At 38.0% G+C, this 15,435-nt stretch overlaps 1 protein-coding gene across 2 annotated transcripts in view; it reads left to right on the top strand.

Annotated features, from left to right (window-relative positions):
• uba7 (ubiquitin-like modifier activating enzyme 7) overlaps positions 1-15,435 on the top strand; it is an 85,467-nt gene that overhangs the window by 43,268 nt on the left and 26,764 nt on the right. The window lies entirely within an intron of this gene.

Genomic DNA, 15,435 nt, shown 5'->3' with positions numbered 1-15,435 from the left:
CAAATCAAACATACACAAAATTAAATTAACTAGTAAAAAATCATTGGAGTTCTTGATTATTTGTCTGTGATAAAGTCCCTAGTGAGTTGTTGACATTTTTGGTGAAAATGTGAAATCATTAGGAGTAAAATGTCAGTTTTGCAGAGAGTAGCTTTAGACTCCGGCACCCCTAATTATTACAGCATAACTAAAAGGGTGAGAGAGCAGGTAACAAAGTCATGAAGGCTTTCACAGGACATCAGCGCCCACCTCCCCCACTGTCATCAGTACACCTTTTGCATGAAAAATACACATAGGCATGGGGATAACATGCAAAACCCATAATTGACATGAACCAAAGGTGAGATTTATAGACAGGTCCTCACACAGAACCAACACTACCAATGGCGCTACTGCACTGCCAGGCATAATCAAATTTATATCTGATTTACTGACACTTAAACTAGAGTCACTTAAAAATATAAAACTAGTGAAAGTGTTAAGTAGATCTTTTATTATACAATATTCTCTGCAACTTTTGCTGCATTTCTATTTACAGCATTTATCAGATGCTTTTATCCTAAATAACTAAGTAAGTCCTAAGTAATTTTGACCAAATACATTTCAAGCAATTAAGGGTTGCCAAACATTGGGAAATTAGCAATGGTGGGGTTCAAATTATTTCTTCCCACTAGTTCTAGTATCTTCACAACACAATAATCACAGGGATGCATAGAATTGTGTGTGTGTTGCATGTGTTGTGTAAAACTTAACCCCACCAGGCTTTTAGTAATTTCTCTGTTATCCTAAGAGGCTTACAGCATTTGGTAACTGTACACCCACCCACACAGACGACTTTTTGGTCAGCTGTATCCTTGCACTCAATTTAGGGGACTTCCAGCCAAACTGAGTGCATTCAGTACACAGGAAGAATGTCCTAAAATGACCATAGGTGAGTTTAATCTAAAATAAGGGTTCAGCCCTGAAGCTATCCATGACTGGGGGTCAAAATGTATTAAAACTGCTGTCTAGACGCTCATGCTTTCTGTGCTAGCTATTACAAGTATGTGCCTAAACAGCACTTCAGAAAGATCCAGTTACTTAAAGGTGGTATGTGTTAGTCTACATTTAGTAATAGAGGAGACTGTTACTGTGACTAATTTGATGGAAATCAAGGTTGTTATGCTTGATCTACAATGGCTTGTTTAGAAAGCATTATGCTTCTGAGAACAGTAGATGGGGAGAAGGGATCATACTTGATGAAGTAATGTGAGGCAGTTGCCAAACTGTAGAGGAGGAGGGGAAGCATGTCCTTTCTCATCCCTTGCTGTGCAGGGTCAGACAGGCACCCAAGGGGACAGGCATTAGAAGTGAGCTTTGAAACACATCAGCTTGGGTTACTAGTGGGGTTATGACATCCAGCTGAAGTGCCCACTGCCTGGATTGGTATGCGCTCTCTCTCTTTCTCCCTGTCTCTCTAACACACACACACATTTAAGTAGTAGTTTAACTACATTTTTTAGTAATAAGCGGGTTGTATTGCTAATTCTTAAAGTACGTAACTTTTTAATAAGTAAGCTATTTATTGTTAAAACTTTAAAGAACTTTATTATACTCATACCATCAGAAATAATTGAATACATTTTGTCGTAGTGTAATTAGAAAACTTATCTAATTAAGAGCAGTAAGAGTTACATAAATTACAGTGTTTGTCTTGTGCCTCAGCAAAAAAGTACTGTTTTGTAAACATGTTTTACTGTATTGGTTCTTTAATAATAGTGTTTTATATCAAATACACTTAACCAACAGCTACTAATATTCTATTTGTACATGGTACCATCCGTAATTGCATACTTCCATACTGAAAAGTATGCAAAAGCAGTATGTGAGAGCGGTTAGTATGTCCGAATACATAGTGTTCATTAAACCAGACCTGGGCATTGTATGGCCCGTGGGCCACATCCGGCTCGAGAGCCATCCCCAACCGGCCTGCATGAGGTCAGTGGATTGTTTTTATTTCGACGGGAGCTCTATTTCTGTACATTTCTGCAAGTTTTGATTTACGTGTGTGCGAGACGAGTGTATCCAGCTTCACCGTAATGTTTCGGCGAACAGAACGATCACGACTGACAAGACGATAGAGTTTTTAACCAGACATGAACTTCAAAAGTCAGGTGTAAAGCTGTTTAGGGATCACAATTTAAATCTAGGGTTAATGTCGCTGTTACGGTACTAAACACACATAAATACAAGAACTTGAACGATGCAGAGCGTCACATCTGAAGCTTTGCTAACTAAACTGCAAACCAACACGGACTGTTTATAAAGTTTTACACATCCAGGACTGGAGCAGTTAAGATCAGCTTTGTGATTTCCAAATAGCAACAGCACTTGTTTACATTTGTTTTCAAGAAAGTTGATTAAATAGTGAAATAATGTTGATGTTTTTACTCTTTTCATTTTCTGATTGGAACGTCTACTCTTAACAGTAACAGCTTATCAGAACTGTAAAATTTAGGCAATAAAAAGAAATCTTATCAATACTGAGCTGAATAAAGTTCACCCTGTTGGTCCAGCCCTCCACAACAGTAACAGTTTCTTATGTGGCCCCTTGGAAAATGTAATTACCCACCCCTGCATTAAACCGTATGAGAAAAGTACCGGATGACCTACTGCCTGGGCAGTTATTTTGAATATGCAAACAATGCACACTGCGGTCCGGTAATCTATCCCATAATTGAACTGGAGCTGCAAAGGCGTTTGTAGCGAAGAAGAAAGATGGCGGAAAGCAGAGTAAGACAGAAATTAAAAATGTTATGATTAAGTTCAACCCTGAATAACGTTATGAGTAACTTTGTGGAAAACGATAGAATGAATTTCTTCTGATTTTAAAAATTGTCATAATTTTCTGACGCAATGTGACATCATGCATCACGTGACGTTGGTAAGATGGCGGACATAGTATGTACAAGGTTGCATGCATACTGCACACTTGCGTACTGAAAGACCTTACTGGCCGAGCAGTGCATACTGCCTCGAATCTAGTCCATACTGTTTTAAGTATGCAATTTCGGATGCAGCCATTCTTAAATCTAATTTGTCAGTTACATGAAACATAGAACATAGTAACCCTCAAGCAATACACAACAATGAGAGTTCAACATCAGACAAGTTAGTGTAAACAGTGGAACTGCAAAGCGGTGAGCACATTTTTAAACTTGGCACTAGCACTGATACCGCTGAATGTACAAACAGATCTCAGCTTGATAAAAAAGTGAATAAAAGATTGAAAACTTTGGCTATAGTCCAGCTACTATTACTGTTACTACTGCTAATAGTACCTATAATTATATTAGATAGATATACTTTATTTGTTATATATACATATACAGGTGTACAATGTGAGAGCATTATAGTTTTAGTCTAAAGTAAATCTACACCAAACCTTGAACATGTTGGACATCTCACTTAGCAAATCGGCAGCATTAATTTGTAATTTACAACTCTTCTTTAAAGGCTTTCCACAGGATTTAGCGTCGGCTCAGTTTGGAGGTTGTAGGATTGTCCAAATACTATTGTCATATAGTGTGTATATATGACAACCTTCAGTTAAAATTACATATTAATAAGATTGAAAACTTTGGCTATATCCCAGCTACTAATACTGTTACTACTAATAATAATACCTACTACTACCTATAATTATAATATTAATGTGAGAGCATTATAGTTTTAAATTTTCATTATTAGCGGTTCGAAATTGTGTAGTGCCGCTGGTCTACTGTTGCTGTGTATTTTGTAGTGTAGCTAATTACATTTCTCTTACAGAATAGCTGAAGGCGCCCAGGTGGCGCAGCGGGATATTCCGCTAGCACACCAGCACAGAGTTTCTGAACTCCTCGGTTCGGAACTCGGTGTTGCCACCGGTCGACTGGGCGCCATCTGGCGGGCATAATTGTCAGTGCCTGCAGCAGATACTAATTGGCCAACGTATCAGCAGCGTGGGGGCCGGACTATGTGTGGGTGGGTGGGTCTTCATACGCTCTGTAAGGACCCTGATTAGCAGAAGAGACGCCTGTGCAGAATGAAGGGGCGAGAAGAGGAGGGCTGTACACGTGTTGGAAGAGTCGTATACAGTGACGTGCTCTCCTTGGATGCAATCTGGTATCTCTCAGCAGCGGAAGACAAAATTGAGTGCCATAAATCGGGAGGAAAATGGGAAGAAAAAAAGTAAAGCTTAACTATAGCTAAAAGTTCAGCAAGAGTTTAATAGATTAATTTCTAGCTTAACTCACTACATTACTTTTAAAAGCAGCGCTCATGCACAGACAATCATACACTGCATAGTTTTATACCTGACTGAAATTTATTGCCCATTTATGTCATTAATTTTATTTGGAAATAGAATGCTTTCCAAACTAATGTGTGTTTTGGCTTTGAACTCACAGAAACAACGGTTTTGGACATAAACTATACTTTCTTTCTGCCTTCCATATTTCCCTTCTTGTTCTGTCGTTTTTTATGCTCTCGGGTCTGGCGGCTGAATGTGCCGAAGGAGGCGAAGTTTTCCACACATGGGATTAGTTAGGCATCAGTCAGAGCACACTTCATATTAGCACACTGATACTGCTTAACTACAGCCACTTGGCAGAGCCTAGAAAGTGTGTGTGTGTGTGTGCAAAAGAAAAAAGAGCGCGAGAACAAATTATAAGTATGCAAAGGGCTCAGAAAAAGAGCATTTTTCAGCCATATCTGTTTTTGCATTAGGTCTGTAGAAACAGGCCATGAGAGACATAGAAGAAAGAGATAGAGAGGTTATAGCAGTAAGGGAATGGTTCACAGAGACTGCCAGGAGGCCAGATACAGGTACAAAATATTAGCAACAGTTAAACATAAACATATGAGACTTGATGAAGATAAACAGACATGTCATTTATACTTTTCATAAAAATCTGTAGCAGCATGCACTCACACTGTTGTCTTTAACATTTTTTAAACTACATGCAGAAGACGGATATTTACACCATCCTGTTTACTCCTGAGGAAGTCCTCTTCAAAACAACCCCTGCTATTTTTATTCAGCATGGCTACTAAATTAAAGTGATGTTTCTTAAACCCAGATGATCTTTTACATCTTCATACATCTGAACGTAAACTTAAATTAAAAGAATTGTTGGGCATTTGGCAAAAAATAGTCCGCTTTTTTTTTTTTTGTATAAATTTTTCCCACTTTTTTCCCCCAATTTTCTCCCCTAATCTAGTCGTGTCCAATTACCCTGACCCTTCACCGCTGACTGAGGACGCCTCTCAAATGACATACGCCCCCTCCGGCACATACAGTCAGTACAGACTGCATTTTTCACCTGCACAAGTCAAATTCAGACAGGGCCACACCCCCATCAGCATTATTTCTCAGCCCTGTGCAGGTGCCATCAGTCAGCCAGCAGGGGCCGCAGTTGCACCAGTTATGAGGACCTATGATCCGACTTTTTACCCCTAACCCTGAACAACAGCCAATCGTTGTTCATGCTGCTGCCCAGCCCAGTCGGAATGCAGAGCTGAGATTTGATACGATGTATTCGAAACCCCAACTCTGGTGTGCTAGCGTACTTTTACCGCTGCTTACTTTCATCCAAAACATTCAATTATAATAAAGACTGGCATATTCCTCTATCGAAATTGACATTTAATTGGTTAGATATGAACTCCAGGTGGAACTTCTGCTCTTAAGTTTGAGAAGCAGGTTAATGCTGTTGTTAGAGGTAGCTTCTTTCGACTTAGGAGTATAGCAAAAATTTAAAGCATCCTGTCTTTTAAGGGCTTGGAAACAGTTGTTCATGCTTTTATTTCCTCTCGTATTGACTACTGCAACTCACTGTACTTGGGGATCGGTCAGTCAAGCTTGTCACGTCTACAGCTGGTCCAAAATTCAGCCGCGAGGCTCCTGACTGGTACCAAGAAAAGGGAGAGCATTACCCCCATACTTGCGATATTGCACTGGCTACCAGTAAAATATAGAATTTAATTTAAAGTTTTATTATTCGTTTTTAAGGCTTTGCATCGCTTGGATCTGAGCTATATCTCTGACCTTCTCTGTTTTCATTCCACCTCACGAGCCCTACGATCTTCCAACCAGCTGCTCTTAGCCATTCCACGCTCTCGGATGAGGTTCAAGGGTGACCGGGCCTTTTCTGTAGCTGCCCCAAGACTCTGGAACAGTCTTCCAGTTTTCATAAAGGAATCCCCCACAATAGATGTTTTTAAGTCAAATTTAAAAACTCATTTGTTTTTTTGTTTTTTTACATTTGAGTATTTTTAATGACTATGCATTCAATATCTGCTCTGTCCTGGTTTGTTTCTCTCTTGCCAGTTTATTTGATTTGTTTGTATGCATGTTATTTTCCTTCTTGAGTGTTTGCACAGCTGAGTGGTTATTTTAATTTGATATTATTGTACAGCACTTTGGTCGACACTCGTTGTCTTTTAAATGTGCTATAGAAATAAAGCTGACTTGACTTAAAACGGGACCTGTGCACCTACCTCCTCAATTATTAGCCAGTAAAGACATGTAAGAAAGTGTGATGAGAGCTTTTGACTATGGGATAATAAGATAAATCCATTTCCAGCAGATATACAATGTATCAAAGCTCAAATTACTGTAATAAATAATATGTCTTAAGTATTAATTAACACTGCACCATGGTATTGAATAGTACACTATACTAAATATAGGCAAAGCTTAATTTTTCAGTATTAATGTATTAGCATTTTATAAATAAAATACATTCTAAGGAGGAGCTTTACTTTTAAAATTCTTTGACTTGGAAAATTTAGTTGAATCACCTACATAATACTGGTCATTTATAACTGGGCCATTAGTGGTCTTAAACACTGGCCTGGTATTAAATTGAACTTGATGACGTGAACTTCAATTGATTGAGTCCAATACCTCTGCTAATTCTACAGTAATGTGACAAATTAAATGTTTATTTACCAAACAACAGTGTAATTCAGGTTAAGCAGAAGCAGTGATAGATGATTTATATTTAAATGTTAGGCTCTTGGGTGGTGCAGCATTCTATTATGATATTGGCCAACTAGGCGTCTACACAGACATTATTGACCATGTCTGAGAGTGGGTGGTGGTTGAAGCCTTGCAATGGATTGGCAACCTGCCCAGGGTGTGTTCATGCCTTGCGCCCAATGATTCTGGATGGAAGTGGACCCACCGTGACCTTAATAAGGATAAAGCAGTTGATCAAAATGACTTATGATTGAATTATCTTTAGTAACCCAAACATTTCTAATGTTTGTAGTAAGTTTACAGCTCAGAATTTAACATTTAACTGTGTGCATTTCATTTTGGTGTGGACAAATACACCAACTGACCTCTTTCTTAGGAGAACCAGTACACTTGCCCATTCATGTGGCACCAATAGTGTCGTGGTGGGTAATGTTTTTTGACATACACTTTTAATAATCAAGCACTATTTGTTATGCCACTGGTGATCTAAACATTGATGCTGCTCATCTTTTTATGACCATCCTTTACCCCAAATTAGGAAAAGTATAGAAATGCTTTTTAAAAAACTTTTATTTGATTGCAGACAGTATGAACCCAAGGTACTTTATGTTTTGTCTGGTCAACTTTATTTTATTTGGTAATATACCTCCATTTATAAAAGTCAATGTACAATTAAATGTCAGACTAAGAAACTCTGCCCTTTTTTATTTGTATTTTCAATAATGTCCTTACTTTTTCTGATTTGGGGTTGTACAAAGTCTACATCCTGCATAATAAAGTGCCATGTCACAAAGCACAAATCATCCAATAACATGACAGTGAGTTTGGTGTACCTTAATTACCTCCCTAGTCTCAATCTAATAGAGCAGCAATTACAGGATGCAGTCATGTCAACCAAAATCATGTCACGACCGAAATTTTAAAGGAATGTTTTAATGCTTTGTAAAATACATGCCACAAAGGATTGAGGCTGTTCTGTTTTAAATTAGACTGCATAGTCTAAAGTATATGTACACCAGACCTTAAGCATGTTGGACATCTCACTCCAAAATCAGCAGCATTGATTTGTAATTGCCTACTCTTCTGTGAAGGCTTTCCATATGATTTTGTATCTGCTCAGTTTGGAGGTTTGTTCAAATACTTTTGGTCATAAAGGGTATATATGACAATCATCAGCTAGAATTTCAATATTATAGTAAGCATATCCTGTTGAATACCACCTGTTTTTTTAAACAGTTCTATCCTTGCTTTTTATAAGCAGACTAAATGTCCTTAATGTCTTGGGAAGGGTTTTATAGGACTGAGTCTGAATGTCAGAGCAGATGTGGAAGTTCTTTTAGTCTTTGGTGAGAAGTAACAGTCCTGGTCTGACTGGCCTGTGTCTCAGCTAATTTTATGTCCTTTTTTGGTATTCATATTTTTAGCCATAATCACCAATTATCACCAGTCATTTTTTAACCATTAATCCATGCATACTTTAAGACTTTATATCACTTAAATTTGACTAAATAAAACATAAGCATATATATATTTGTTAGGGCTGGCACCGATTCGATACTCTGTATCGGTATCGGTCCGATATTGGCCCAAATCGCTGGTCAGTTGGAAAAAATTGGATATCGTAAGGAAAATGTGTAATCCGATCCGGTACTGTTGCTTAATGTAAATAACACTTCATGTAAATAAGGCCATTGTTTGTGTGTAAAGCAAATAACACACGAAAATACGTTCCAACAGAGTGCCATTTATTGCCACTCACTTGGTAACTGCCGTAACAAGGTGCATCTTGATGACATCTTTAACATGTGCCACTGATCTACAACTCATCTGCAACAGCCATTTGGAAATTAAAACACACTGATCTACTTAAACTTTTAGCATTTAAAAAAAAATCATCTACTACTGCCACAACTAAAAAACACTGTTTAAACAAAAATCATCTACTACTGCCACATCTAAAAACACTGTTTAAACACAATAAAAATCGCTTAATAAATGATAAATCACTCAACTGAGATAAAGAAAACTTTAACAGAAAATCTCAACTCTGTGTCAATTCTAATTGGTCCATCGCGTTTGATTGACATCCACATCTTCCGATTGTAGACAAGTCGTAAAGCGAGATGTGTCACGTGAACAGCAGCTCAAACGTAAGTGAAACCAAAAATGCTGCTTAATGTTCTGTGTGTAAAAATTAGAATAAAAACAGCAGTTTTGCATAAGTGTGATGTTGTAGGTTCTGTATTTATTCCTGTAGAATATTTGTTTTACAGTCTGAGCATTGTTATTTAGATAGTTTAACCATGATGCATTGAGACATGTATTATTACTGCTTAGTTGTTTGAGAGGAGAAATGATGGTATCGGATTGGTATCGGTATTGGCAGATACTCAATTTGCAGTATTATATCGGACATAAAAAGTGGTATGGAGCCAGCCCTAATATTTGTGTATATATTAAAAAACAGTACCTCTCATTTATATTCCAGACGTGGGAGTGAGTATTACATTTCTGGATTTTTTAAAAGAGACTTTTCCATGCTGACTCGGTTTCTTGAAGTAAGAGCCAGAGCACTTGTGGTGCAGTTATGTGAAAGGTGATCGGGAGTGGAAAGGGTTTATAGAGGTTTTAAAGCAATGATTAAGTTTTTTAACAACATGATCCCATTTCCCAGGACTGAAAGTCTATAGCTCCTTCCTGTGCCTTGAACCTTGTGTTTCATTTATCTAATTCACTTTTTACTTTTGACCTTCACCACTAACTCCCAACAACCTGGGGTTTCGCATTCCAACATTCACTTTTACTGATTAGTTCCTTCTCTTTTATTATCAACCACCTGTTGAAGTCATTCATTCTTCTTTAGTGTACAGTTGAGAAGAAAAAATTGTGGACCCTTTGGAACCAAATGGATTTCTTGCTGAACAATGAAAAACACAAGCTGCACAAATCTAAAGAACTTGCTGAAGTTACTTTTTTATGTGTCCACTGTAAGAAAAACAATTTGGGTACAATTTACCAGGTGAAAGGTAGGAAACACCCTGGACAGGTTGCCAGTCCATCACAGAGACACACACACACACACATATTCACATCTAGGGCAATTTAGTATCTCCAATTGGCCTGACTTGCATGTCTTTGGACTGTGGGAAGAAACCAGAGCACCTGGAGAAAACCCACACAGACACAGACCATGCAAACTCGACACAGAATGGACCCGAACCGCTCTACCTGGGAATCGAACCCAGAACCTTCATGCTGTGAGGCAACAGTGCTGAATTTAGTTATTGCAAGAACATTATGCAATGCTGTTCCAATTTAAATCTCAGCCAATCTTGTGTAAATATATATTATTTATATATAATATATTTTTTACTGGTGCACAACTATGGTTAGAGTAAACAGGCACTGCACAAAAATGCAAAAAACTTAACTGTAAAGCATGGTGCAGGCAGCATCATGGTTTGGGTCACTTTGAATTTAAAGTGGTATCAAGAATTTTATTAGAGGAGGTCTTGATAAAGTTCTGATAGCAATCTGTTACCTCAGGCTTGATTCACAGAGTTCACAGAGTTTAAGATGTTGTGTCATGTCCTAAACTGGCAAGTTCATCCAGTACACCAAAACTTCATGGCAAATGTAAAGCATCATGAAGGCAGCATCATGATTAGGTTTGAGACTCTCAACCTTAGATATTAGACTCAAAACTTGGACATCCTTAGATGCTATGGCATGACCTGAGGAGGACATAGAGGAAAGGAGGTTCAATACCACTGTTGTACAGTTCTGTTCAGTAGCTAAAGTAAATGTTGGTGGTTCTACAGTTTATTTTCCTAAATAAATACAGTACTTCCCTAATGGACTATAAGGTACATTTTTGTAGCCCAAATGTATGAGTAATTTTAGACACTCCCAATAAAGCTTCGTTTTGCACCCACAACCACACAGGCTTTAGCTTCTCATAATATCTGTGTGTGCAGAATGTCTGCCTGTGCAGAAATGACTGCCGTTTCCTGCTATCACAGGAAACCCCTCTATTGGATCCAGATTTTGTTCTGGCCCTGCGATGTGGCTGCACTTTTTTATTCTCTTAATCATTCACAGCTTCAGAGGGGTAGAGGGAGGCTGGGAGGAATGGAAAGGACTGACGCTTCAAAGCACATATGCTGAGCTTTGCGTTTCTAATTTTTTTTCTTACCGAACTCCATGCTAATGAAAACAGAAAGACTTTGCTAGTTTTCATAAGTCATCCTTATCGTAAAGTGTACATTTTGTGCACATATACATTAAGAATATATAGCTTACTTGGTAACTATCTTTAAATTAGTCACTAACTTAAAAACTATGGCCCCAAGCATGGTTTATGCTTTGTTCTGAACAGGCTTCCAGAAGTTTTGAATGGCTGGATAGGTCCTTTACAGTGGGGAGAGGCAGTTCATGACAAACTTATCTTTCACTTCCATAGTAATTAGTGAGTAAAGACTTGTGAATATCTTTGGATGTGACTTTCTACTCTATTGCTCAGCTCGTGTGTGGCACGGTGGCTCGGTGGGTAGCCCTGTCACCTCACAGCAAGAAGTCCTGGGATCGATTCTCAGGTGGTGCAATCTGGGTCCTTCCTGTGTGGAGCTAGTATGTTCCCCCCGTGTCCATGTGGGTTTCCTCTGGGTGCTCCAGTTTTCTCCCACAGTCCAAAGACATGCAGTCCGGCTAATTTGGAGATAGAAAATTACCCCTATAGGTATGAGTGGGTGTGGGTGAATGTGTGTGTGTGTGTGTGTGTGTGAGTGTGTTTGCTCTGTGATAAACTGGTGACCTGTCCAGGGTGTTTCCCACCTTATGCCTAGTGAATTGTAACCAACTGCAAATCCTAAATTGGATAAAGCAGTGGTAAAACAGAAAAGAAGAAGAAGAACGCCTTTATTTGTCATATACACATATACAGTACATGTGTACAGTACAATTAAATACTTTTTCCACTGGAAGCTGGGGTCAGAGCGCAGGGTCAGCCATTATATGGCAACCCTAGAGCAGACAGGGTTAAGGGCCATGCTTAAGGGCCCAGCAGTGGCTGCATAGTGAGTGAATGATTGCTTTGCTTTTATTGGGGGAAAATGCATTCATATATAAAAAAAGAAATACTAAACAGTATGTAAAATTGCAGAGTACTTGTGGCTTTGATTAAATCATGTAGTTTATTATTTAATGTTTTAATAAAGATCTTAGGGCTGAAAGCAATTCATAAAAAAATCCATCACCTATAATAAAAAAAAAATGTGAATGAATGTGAATGCTTTGCCTACTGTAGTCTTTAAGTAAATGGGGGTTTATTAATAATGATAGCAGAATCTAACATATACAAACCTGTTGCATTTTAACTGAGTGATTAACTATGTATTTTATTGTATAACGAAATGGACTTACTGTGGTAAAAATAGCTTTAATTTGATTTAAATAAATTATTTTGTCAGCTTCTACAACCTCAAATCAGAAAACGTTGGGAAATAATATAAAAACAGAGTTTCTTACATGTACTTTGACATTTATTTGATTGCAGACAGGATGAACCTGAGATATTTCATGTTTTGTCTGGTCAACTTGGTTTTGCATTGTCTTGTTGAAAAATGCATGGACGTCCCTGGAAAAGACGTCTTGAGTTTTGACGTCTTAAAGGCAGCATATGTTGCTCTAAGATCTCAATGTACTTTTCTGCATTAATGCTTCCATCACAAAAGTGTAAATAACCTTTGCCAAGGGCACTGGCACAGCCCTATACCATGACAGACCCTGACCTTTGCTGATAACAGTCTGGATGATCCTTTTCGTCTCTGGTCCGGAGCATTTTTTCCAAAAAAGACCTGGAATGCTGATTCATCTGACCACAACACATGTTTCCACTGTGTGATGGTCCATCCTAGATGCCTTAGAGCCCAGAGAAGTCGACGCCGCTTCTGGACATGGTTAACATAAGGCTTCTTTTTTGCACAGTAAAGTTTTAAGTGGCATTTGTGCATGTAACTCTGTATTGTAGTGCCTGACAAAGGTTTGCAAAAGTAATCCCTCACCCATGTGGTTATATCAGCTATTGTTGAGTGGCGGTTCTTGATGCAGTGCCGTCTGAGGGATTGAAGATCACAGGTTTTCAGTTTGAGCTTGCCTTTACGCACTGAAATTCCTCCCGATTCCTTGAATGGTTTAATGATATTATGCACTGTAGAGGGAGAAAAATGCAAATTCCGTCCAATCTTTCTTTGAGGTTCATTGTTTTTAAACATTTCAATAATTCTTTTCACGCATTTGTTGACAAACTGGAGATCCACTGATCATCTTTGCTCATCAAAGACTCAAAGCCTTTCCTGGATTCTGCTTTTGTACCAAACCATGATTACAATCACCTGTTGACATCACCTGTTTGGAATCACATAATTATTTAGTTTTTTCACCTCATTACTAGCCCCAAATTGCCCCGTCCCAACTTTTTTTTGGAATGTGTTCCAGGCCTGAAATGCAGGAATGGATGTATATTAACTAATGAAATGCAGTTGAGCAGACAAAACATAAAATATCTTGGGTTCAAACTGTCTGCAATCAAATTAAAGTCAAAGTAAATGTAAGGAACACTGCATTTTTATTTTATTTGCATTTTCCATGCTGTCCCAACGTTTTCTGATTTGGGGTTGTACATAAAAAAAAATAATAATAATAAGTCTCAGCAGGCAGTGTTGGTTCCTCAGAGATTCAGGATCTCTGGTGTTGACCAGAAGCTATAACTCAGTTTTTAACATGGGTTTCCTATACAGAAACTCTATGGCCCATCTCCAGGCATGCAAGTTAATTTTAGGTGTTTTTTTATTTGCTCACTTAAATAATTAAGTGAACATGTGATATTCTGCAGTAAACTGTCATCCTGACCAAGATGTACAGTATTCATGCCTTTTCATGAATTAGATGATCCTGGACAAAATTAAGACAATAATTAACTTTAATATAATTCGATTTGTTTTTAGTTTAGCATCTTGAAATTAGGTTATGCAACTAATTCAATTACATAGACAATGAGACTGAAAAGAGTTAAAGAGAAAAAGGCAGATAATCTGTTGTGGTTTGGTTTTGTTTTTTTTGTCCCTGGGGATTGTGAGCATGCATTTGAATTGTAATTTAAGCCAGTGTCTAAGCAGACATCAGGCCTCACTGTGTGAAACCAGAACACTTTTGTTACTCTTTTTTTCCACAGTTTCTTTCTTCATATCTCTGCTAAGCTAAATAGTATTTCAGACATGAATAGGTTTTTGCATTGCCTTTACAAAAAGTGTTGTTTTTAGAGCATTTTAATGTTTAGTTTTAAATTGTAATCAAATCAAACCTAGTGCACAGTATAGAACTTGTTCATTGTGCCTGTTTTATTTACCACTAAGCTGCTTTTTTATGTACCTTTAATACCTTATCTCCAGTTCTCAACATCTTTTTCCATTATAAGCACTCCTTATCACAGTCTGGAATAAAACAACTTACTTTGTCTTTAACAAAATATTAAACTTTATAATTGGTATATTTATGTACAACTTTAGTTAAAAGTTCTCCTCTACAACATCAGGAAGATTTGGCCATTTCTCTCCATGGAAGCCACTCAGAATCTTGTCCAGTCACTTGTAATCGCACGGCTGGACTACTGCAACTCCCTCCTGTCCACTATTAAACCCTTGCAACTCATTTAAAATGTAGCTGCTCACCTGGTTTTTAACCAACCTAAACACTGCCACATCACCCCACTGCTGCATTCTCGTCACTGGCTTCCTGTAGCTGCATGCATTCAGTTTAAAACACTGATGCTCAAGGAGGACAAGCATCAAGGCTCTTCTCTGTACTAGCACCCTGCTTCATTTCTTCATTTCTGTCAACAACAAAAAAAACACTTTGGTTCTAACAGGGTTTCAGCAGATTAATATTCTTGGACTGTTGTCTACTTAAACTAGAGTAAGGTAATGTCTACTATGAAAGCACTTTTGCATTTTCGTGGTTGCTCTAAAAATATACCTATAGCAACAAAGATTATTTATGTAGTGGCGTACAAATCTCACACAACTCTGAGGCCCAGTCTCTTTATTCTTTGATAGTGATTATGATTGAGCACAGCTGGAGTATTCTATGTTCTCACAGGACTAGTTTGACAGCACCCATCACCGAGTACATAAAACAGTGGTCCCTTGCAAAGTTCAGAAAGGAAACCCAGACAGTCATCTTATGTTGAAAGGAAATTTGTCTGGATAATCAGTTGTTATCCAAGAACCACCAAAAACAGCTCTGCCGTGAATTAAATGCTGTTGGAACATGCACGATGCTTTTCTTCTAACTACATTTTTAATTGGTACAGTCACATTAGCCCTGTTTAGAGAAAAGTGTCAAGCTACAGACTATTATAATTATGTACAAGAAAT

Source organism: Trichomycterus rosablanca, chromosome 6, assembly GCF_030014385.1.
Source record: "Trichomycterus rosablanca isolate fTriRos1 chromosome 6, fTriRos1.hap1, whole genome shotgun sequence".
NCBI classification, from domain to species: Eukaryota; Metazoa; Chordata; class Actinopteri; order Siluriformes; family Trichomycteridae; genus Trichomycterus; species Trichomycterus rosablanca.
This window is presented reverse-complemented; position numbering and strand designations above follow the sequence as displayed.